The sequence below is a fragment of the Amaranthus tricolor genome, chromosome 4 (assembly GCF_026212465.1).
Source record: "Amaranthus tricolor cultivar Red isolate AtriRed21 chromosome 4, ASM2621246v1, whole genome shotgun sequence".
Lineage (NCBI taxonomy): Eukaryota > Viridiplantae > Streptophyta > Magnoliopsida > Caryophyllales > Amaranthaceae > Amaranthus > Amaranthus tricolor.
This window is the reverse complement of record NC_080050.1, coordinates 16,523,326-16,533,112: the sequence shown is the minus strand read 5'-3', so window position 1 is coordinate 16,533,112 and position 9,787 is coordinate 16,523,326.

Sequence of the window (9,787 nt, the reverse complement as noted above, 5' to 3'; positions counted from 1 at the left end):
TTATTTTTTGTGAAATTTTTGACGTATAGGGCATGGATTTCATGGGACCTTTCCTAACTCTTTTGGTTTTTCATATATTCTGTTAGCAGTTGATTATGCCTCTAAATGAGTGGAGACTAAGGCCACGCGAAGTGATGATGAAAAAGTTGTAGCTGGTTTTGTCAAAGCCAATATCTTTTCTAGATTTGAAATTTCAAGGGCTTTGATAAGTGATAAAGGCACATACTTCTGCAATAAGACAATAGGTGCATTATTAAGGAAATATAATATAACTTACAAAACATCAACCGCATACCATCCGCAAACGAATTGTCAAGCGGAAATTTCAAACCGGGAGATCAAGTCAATACTTGAAAAACAGTGAATCCAAATAGGAAGGATTAGTCTCTTAGGTTAGATGATGCTTTGTAGGCATATCGTACCGCATATATAACACCCACTGGAATGTCCCCATATTGTCTTATGTTTGGAAAACCATGTCATTTGCCAGTTGAACTTGAACACAAGGCATTTTGGGCTATCAAAAGTTTTAATTTGAATACTAATGAATCTGGTTTGCAAAGGAAATTGCAGTTGCAGGAGCTTGAGGAAATAAGGAATGAAACCTACGAGAACGCAGCTATATACAAGGCTAAAACAAAGGCATGGCATGATCAAATGATAAGTAGAAAAAGCTTCGAGGTCGGTCAAAAAGTTCTTTTGTACCAATCACGCCTAAGACTATTTTCAGGTAAGTTACGGTCTCGATGGATTAGACCATTTTTTATTTTGACAACATTTCCTCATGGAGCATATGAAATTAAAAGTTAAATTACTTTGAAAGTTTTCAAAGTAAATGGGCAAAGGTTGAAACCTTACTTTGAAAATTTTCAAAAGAAAAATGTAATTGATGAAAAGTTGGATGATGCGGTGTACTGAGGCACCGAGAGCACTACATCATGCCAACGACATTAAATAAATGGAAAAATTATTTTGGTAAAACTTGGAGGTTATGCATTTTGAAAAATTTTTCTGGAAGATTTTAAAAAATTTTGTCACGGACCGTACCAAAGCTTACAGTTCGCGAATTTGTAAAATAAGTTTCTGGAATTCTGAAAAAAATAGGTCGCGGCCCGTACACAAACTCACGGCTCGCGACTTGGAACCAGAAAGTCTCTGGAAATTTTGAAAAATTTGTCGCGGCTCATGACTCTGCTCGTGGCCCGCGAGTCTTTGCGCATAAATATCTTTTTTTAATTTTGTACAACAGTTTTTCATTTTACAAATAAATTTTCGAGTTCCTCATATCCTCTTCACTCTTTTTCTCTTTAAAACCTAATCCTAATCTACTCAAATTCCACACCAAATTCACTTAAGTCTTTTGAATTCCTAAACTAAACCACAATCCTTGTTCTTTAAAGTGAAAACTTTGATTTCAAAAACCCTAAAATTTGGGGATTTCAGAAATTCTTCAATTTGAAAAGAAATATGTTGCAAGCAAGGTTAAAGGGAAAATTTTGAAATCTTAAGCATGATTTTCATTGATCAGATCTGAACAATAGGTAAAATTTTGAAATTTGTCTTTTCAAATTGATGCTTTTGAGCCATTTCCTTTACATTTTGTGTTTAAAGCTGCTTGTATCTTCTTGGAAATACTTGGTTAATTATGGTTTAGCTGTTTAAATTAGATTAATTGTTGGTTATAAGATTGTTCAACACTTGAGTGAAAAGAAAAGAAAAAGAAAGATGTCCAAAAGGTCAAAAACATCGACAGCGAGTTCGAGTGGTAAGGGGTCATCCGGGTCAAGTAGACCACGAAGAAGGGAGCCAGTTGTTAGACAACCAGAACCCATACCTGAGTTAGAACATGAGATAGAACCAATATTTCAATTGGGATATATAGGACTACAAAACTTAGATGAGAGTGCATAAGAAAGATTGAGAAACCTTGTCCAACCGGAAAGATTAATTCAAAGCACTAGATTTTGTGACCTTCAAACATTAAGCGACATTGGTTTAGAAGAATCAGTGAGAACCCTAATGCGGAAAATAGGATTAAAAGGATTCTTAGAGAAAAATGCACCAACCTATGCAAGAATGACTTTAGAATTCTTAGCCACTTTCAAAAGAGGAAGAGACAATAGAACAAGAAAAGAGGCTATACTTTTTAACATTCATGATCAATCACATGTTATGACATTTACTCAACTGAGGGATGCATTGGGGATAATTGATTTACAGGTTGAAAACTATGGGGCTTTTGAGAAATTCTCTTTTTGGCAACTTATCTCACATTCTACTTGGGAAGCTAGGTTAAAACTAAGTGTCATTCCTCACCTAACTTTGAGATATGCAATTCGATTGCTTGCTAGCACATTTCTAGCACAAGGGGAGGCAACCAACTTGGGCGACGATCAGATAAAAATATTATGGAGTCTTACACCAGAAGGGAGGGGATACCCTGACTGGCTAGATATTTGGCACTGTAAATGTTCTGAACTGGGATGTGTGACCAAGGGAAAAATTAGTTTTGGAGGCATGGTTTCAATAATAGCTTCTTACTTAGACATAGAAATGCCCATTGATGAACATGGGGAACTATTCTGAAACCAGTTAAGGGAATTTTTTTTTTTCATAAAAAGGGAATGATTGCTACAGATATGCTCATGAAGGATGTAATCAAAATCCGAATTATTTTGTATGGCAATGGAATGGAGTCTCTTACATGAGGTTACCCCAACATAGAACTTTGATTACCCTTGAGAACCTAATTCGGAGCTATACTTAGAACCAGACGAAATTTATAGAATGGGTGTTCAAGATGTCCAAGCTCAGGAGCAAGCCCACTTATATGGAGTACCAGCACCACCACCTAAACCTGATTATTATGTAGATCTAGAACGTAGAGTCACAAACATAAAGCACAACCAGTGCGAATTGTCTGATAACATGTACTATGTGAACTCTATGATGACCAACTTGAACAATTTCTATGTGACTCATTACCCAAAATACTAAGATCCAACCCAACACATTAATGAAGAAATCGCAAGAAGAAGGGCAAGGAGACCACCACGAGATGGTGGTGGTCAACAATGAGGACATTGCAAAAATCTAGGTGTGGAGGAGGGGCTTGAGTAAGGAGCATGTGTGAAGAGAGGATTGATTAATGAATGTTGATTAAGGTTCTTATTTTGATTATTTGATGATTAATTTGAAGGTTAGTTTGTAGAAGTTTTGTTGATAGTTGATTGGATTGGTTCTTCATAATAACAAGAAGGGTTGTTTGATGGTAATGGTATGATGATGAGTGCTGATGGATATTGGAGTGTTGATGATTTTCGCCCATAAGAAACACCTATAAGGGCATCCATGATAATGTACATAAAAAAAATTTAAAAAAAAAGAGGAAGAACGAAGAAAAAAAGAAAATTGAACCCCGCTAGAAACCCCGCTAGACTGAAAACCCGAAAGGGAGGTCTAGGCAAAAGTTAAAGGGACCTTGCTAAGCTGAAAACCCAAAAGGGAAACTTAGGCAAAATTAAAAGGTCAAAGAGAGGTGAGAAAGTGAGATTTGGAAAAGAAAAGAGTAGCTAGATTGAAAACCCGAAAGGGCGATCTAGGCTAAATGAGAAAATGAGAGACAAATCTATATTTTGATTTATACCAAAAATCACTATGCTTTTTCACCAAATTTTTGACTTAGTACAAATTATAAACTCAATTTTTCATAAGAGTTTATAATTAGACTAAGTATTTTTGAGCTCTTGATTCTTCATCTTCTTACTTTCCGTATTTAAAACTTACTCGAGAACGAGTAAAGATTAGGTGTGAGGATATTCGATAGAGCTTTACTTTTATTTTATTTTATTATTTTTATTTTCTTTTTATTATAGTTTTTATTAGCTAAATATTACTAACTTCTACTAAATATTATTATTAATATAATTAATAGCATAATTAATTATTATTATTATTATTATTATTATTATTATTATTATTATTATTATTATTAAAATTATTAGTTTTATTATTATTATTATTAGTAATAAAATCAAGAAAGAGGGAAAGAATTGAAGAAGAAAACATATCAGCAGCATGTCGCGGCCCGTGACCTGAGCGCCCCATCTTTTTTAAATAACTTGTCGCCTTCACATTTCACTTTTGAAGATGATTGGATGCAAAAGGAAGCACGATTGGCGATGAAAATGGTTCGAATTAGAGCAATGATGCTTCTCTTCTCCTCTTAAGTAAGTAAACTTTTGAAAATTAGTATAAAAGGGGGGATGGATTGTAATAGTGAGTAGAGAGTTTTTGGGGAGAATTAGAAAAAAAAAATTTGCTGAAATTTTATTAGGATTGTAATTTAGGAAAATCTTTAAACTCATTCTTCCTCATGCTTTTGTTAAAAATGGCCATTGTTGGCTAAGGATCTCATCTTGAGGAAAGGTAGTATCTTCCATTGCCATTAAATTGTAAGTCTTTCCCTTTATTAATACAATCATCTTTGATAATCTCTTTACTCTTAAATATGAATTGAATTGGTTTGATTGGAATGCTTGGTTGCAAATACGTTCTCTAATTGCTTATTCACATGCTATTGAATTGGATTGCTTTGTCTAATTAGAATGTGGTAGCAACTTGAATAATTATAAAACTTGCTTTAGTTTATAAGCTGTTTAAGAAGGATTATCATTTTGGTTAATTGTAATCTTGCTTTAGTTTACAATTTCATAAGTTTATTGACTTGTTACGATGAATATTTGATGCTTTTCATTTATGCATTTAAAATCAAGATAAGAATGTTTTTCCTTTCAAAAACTAGTTCGTTGTGTTCATTTGGAAAGATTGAAAATTAATGTGTGAATTTGGAATACTAACAAGTACTCAGGAATCATTTATATTTGTTTTCAACCACATAATATATATTAGTTGCTTTTAATCAATTAAAACAAGTTTCTTGATCACTACTTGCATCCAAGAAGATACACCTAAATCGATTAAAGGTTCTATTTTCCCTGTGGATGGAACCTCTGCTTACTATTATATTACTTAGTTGTAATATATTTAGGAATAGTTGTAAATTACTTTGGCAAGCATAACGACTGTAAAAATAGCTTTGTCACGCAGCATATAATATGTTAAATGCTACGGTTTTTAGAGAACCATAGCATATAGTCTATTTTATATTTTTTTTTAAAAAAATGTGTGCCTCAAAGTAGTACGTACTTGTTTTCAATTAGCAGCTTCTTCATGTCCACAACTTTCATTCTTCTTCTTCTTCTTCTTCTTCTTCTTCTTCAACCTATTCTTTCATTCTTCTTCTTCTTTAAGTTGCTTCATTCTTCTTCAAACATTTGAAACCCACGAAACCCAAGTTGTTGTACGTTTATTCTTCTTCATCAAGTTGCTTCCTTCAAAAACCCACAAAACCCACAAAGGTTTGTCATTGTTTTCTTGTTTCCCATTATTCAACCTAAACCCACGAAATTTCAACCCATGAAACTTCTTCAAGCTCCTATTTTAATGTAATTTCTTATTTCAAATTCTTCAATTTTATCTCTTATAGAACTCCATCGATGAAGGAATATAATGCTTAGTTTTTTTTTTAAAATGCTTATGTGATAATTGTATTTTTGTTTTCCATTGTAGGTTATGTAACTTCATTGTAGAAGACAACATTTTCATCTAAAACCAAAGTAATTTATATTCATATATTAAGTTTGGTTTTTGATATTTTTAAGGGTTTGTAACTACTTATGTGATTTTGTTTATTAATGAATGTAGTTGTTATTTTGAAGTTTTTACATTTATCCTAATTTATATTACTCCCTCCTATTCATAGAGAATGAGACATTTGGGTTTGCACCAAAACCAAGGAGGGGTAGGGGACCACTTAAAAGTAGGTGGAAAACTCTCTTTTTTTCATAAAGGGCATTGATATTTATATCAGGGTTAATGAATGTTGTTAATAGAATATACATAAGCTTGACAGGATTTTGTTATTAGAATATACATATTAATATATTTGGGTTAACTAGAATACACATAATGAATTATTATTGCTTTGTTGCATTCGTTAATTAGGGTTAATTATAATATATATATATATATATATATATATATATATAAACTCACATGTGTGTGTGTGTATACATCCTTGATATTACGTTCAAAATTGCGTTTCTAAGGTTTTTAAAGCTTTTTTGGCACTTACTCACTTAAAGTCGTTCAAACTTAGTTTGTTTCACATGAAACATGGCACATAACGCTATTTGATATATATTATTGTGTTGAAATTGTTAGATTTGAAAACAATAGTCATATGCTTGATATTACATTCGAAGGTGCGTTTTTAAGGTTTTTAAGCTTTTTTGGCACTTACTCGTTTAAATTCGTTCAAACTTAGTTTGTTTGGCATGAAACTTGGTACACATCACTGTTTGGTATATATTATTGTGTTGAAATGGTTAGAATTGGAAACAATAGTCATATGCTTGAAATTACGTGCAAAGTTGCGTTTCTTAGCCTTTTTTAAGCTTTTTTGGGACTTACTCACTTAAAGTCGTTCAAACTTGGTTTGTTTGGAAAGAAACTTGGCACACATCACTGTTTGGTATATATTATTGTGTTGAAATGGTTAGAATTGAAAACAATATTCATATGCCTAATACTACGTTCGAAGTTGCGTTTTAAAGGTTTTTAAAGCTTTTATGGCATTTTCTCGTTTAAAGTCTTTGAAACTTGGATTTTTTGGCATGAAACTTGGCACACACCACGTTTTGGTATATATTATTGTGTTGAAATGGTTAGAATTAAAAACAATAGTCATATGCTTGATATTACATTTGAAGGTGCGTTTTTAACGTTTTTAAAGCTTTTTTGGCACTTACTCGTTTAAAGTCGTTCAAATTTGGTTTGTTTGGCATGAAACTTGGCACACAACACTGGTTGGTGTATATTATTGTGTTGAAATGAATATAATTGAAAACAATAGTCATATGCTTGAAATTACGTGCAAAGTTTCGTTTCATAGCCTTTTTAAAGCTTTTTTGATACTTACTCGCTTAAAGTCGTTCAAACTTGGTTTGTTTGGCATGAAACTTGGCACACAACACTATTTGGTATATATTATTGTTTTCAAATGTTTATAATTCAAAAAATAGTCATATCTTTGAAATTACGTGCAAAGTCGCGTTTTTAGCCTTTTAAATCTTTTTTGGCACTTACTCGCTTAAAGTGGTTAAATGATAATATTATATATTTAATATTATGTATGTGAACTCTAATAAATATGTAATATATAAACTTTTTAAAATATTTCATATAATATTTAGTTTTTAAACGACACTCTAAGGCAAACACACACTTTCACAAAAGAGGAAACGCGTGAACAGAAGAACAAGGTGTTTTTGTATCTATCTAATTTATGTGTTTGGTAGTGTAATTAGTTTAGATTTTTGACTTTTGTATATATATATATATATATATATATATATATATATATATATATATATATATATATATATATATATATATATATATATATATATATATATATATATATATATATATATATACATATATATATATATATATACATATATATATATATATATATATATATATATATATATATATATACATATATATATATATATATATATATACATATATATATATATATATATATACATATATATATATATATATATATATATATATATATATATATATATATATATATATATATATATATATATATATATATATATATATATATATTTACATTAAAATGATTGAGTGTATATTAGTAATGAATTTATGGTGATTATTTGGTGATTGAAATTGTGTATATTAGAAATGAATATTATGCATTGGGTTATTAATAAAACCAAACACTAGTGGAAAAAACGTTTTTTGCTGCGGTTATTTTGTCATTATTTGCTGCGGTTTTGGCCCCCGGCAATAGTGATAGCAGCAAATGTCCTTTTTTAAATGCTGCGGTTCAAAACCGCAGCAAATAAGGGCATTATTTGCTGCGGTCATGGGCAAAAACCGCAGCAAATAAGGAGGGTTATTTGCTGCGGTCAGGGGCAAAACCGCAGCAAATAAGTGTGCATTATTTGCTACGGTTTTGCCCCTGACCGCAGCAAATAACTCTGTTTTTTTTTCTTTTTTCGTTTTATACTCATAATAATCTAATAATATTGTTATTTTACCATATCAAAAGCAGTAATTACAAACTGTGCTAAAGAAATGCTAAAGAGTGAAAAGGAGATTAGAAGAGTAAAAATGTATTCTCATGTATTGAATCAAGAAAATATAATCTGAAGGTACAAAAGAACCTATGCATATATAGGTATAAGATAACTAACAGCTAAGCATCATAACAAACAAATAACAGAATACAAAGGTTGTTACAACAAACTGACAGCTTGATTGAGGCAGCATATACACCGTTATTAGACATGAAGCACGAATCATGACAAAGTTGCTGTTGTAAAGATAAAACAACCTTCTAGAAGCTGCTGTTGTTGCCCAAATATACTGATCATCACTTGCTTCAGAAGATGCACACAACCAGCTGTTTTGCTGATGAAGAGAAGACTTGCACATGTATTCAGAATGAAGAGCTACCTATCTTAACACTCTGAGTTTTGTGTTGTCAAAATCTTGTAGTTCTTGATATTGATATTTGGTGTCTTAGGTTCCATTCATTTGATATTGTGGACTAAACATACATCATAAAATAGGATTAGTGGATGTTATTTTACCATGGTAAAAAGCAGTAAAAGCAAACAATATCAGTACTGTTTCACTTGTAATAAGTTATTTTACCATCACATTTTCAACAAAATCCAAGTTGTCAAGCCCAAGATCATACTGAAAGTGTGCTTTGGGGGTAACCTGAAGATATAAACAATTAACACCCAAATTATAAGCAATTAAGAGAAAATCTCACTTCCCAAACCACATTCTATATTGGGAGAGACGAAAGGGAGTATTGAAATCAAATTCAATTTAATACAAAAAGCAATTATTCAGTTGCAACTTATAAGACACAAGGCAATTACAATTCCAACAAAAATGCCAATTGCATTGATGAATTGAATCATGAAATACAAAAATGTAGAGAAATCAGGTCATTTAGTGAGCATCCACAACAAGAATCATCATACAAATCGATTATGATAATAATTTTATGAATCAATAACAATTAAAGAAACCAAACAACTTTTCACATTTCATTAATCACTACGTACCTAGAAATGTATAGTTAGGGCAAATCCGATACCAAGAGCCTCCACCACAGAGAACGCCTTGGACCCCTGCATAGTTCGCATTGTACCAGCCCATACATAAGAAATGCTCAAACAATTAGGATGATCAATCATTTCTACACCCTTATGAAAATCTACAAGCTATAGAGGATGATCTCAATCTCAAGCATCCAAATTCCTAAGAGATTGTGAAATCCTTCATGAACATCATCACAAGCAATACCAAATACATGTTCATTTTGATTCTATCGAGTGGTTTTAGTAGGCTAAATTAATCGACAAATCATGTACAAAATTACAAAGCATTGAATGGAATAACGGCTAGAACAACCAAGAATGAAACCCATGATTAGTATTAATTGATATCAATCATCAATGAATTTTGGAAGAAAAACCCAATTTCAAAGCAACAAATACAAATGAAATTGCATGATTTAGGGTGTGGAACACCCATAAATGAATTTCTAAAGAAAAAGTCATTTTGGGAACAAAAAATATGAATAAATTGCATGGTCTGTGGATAC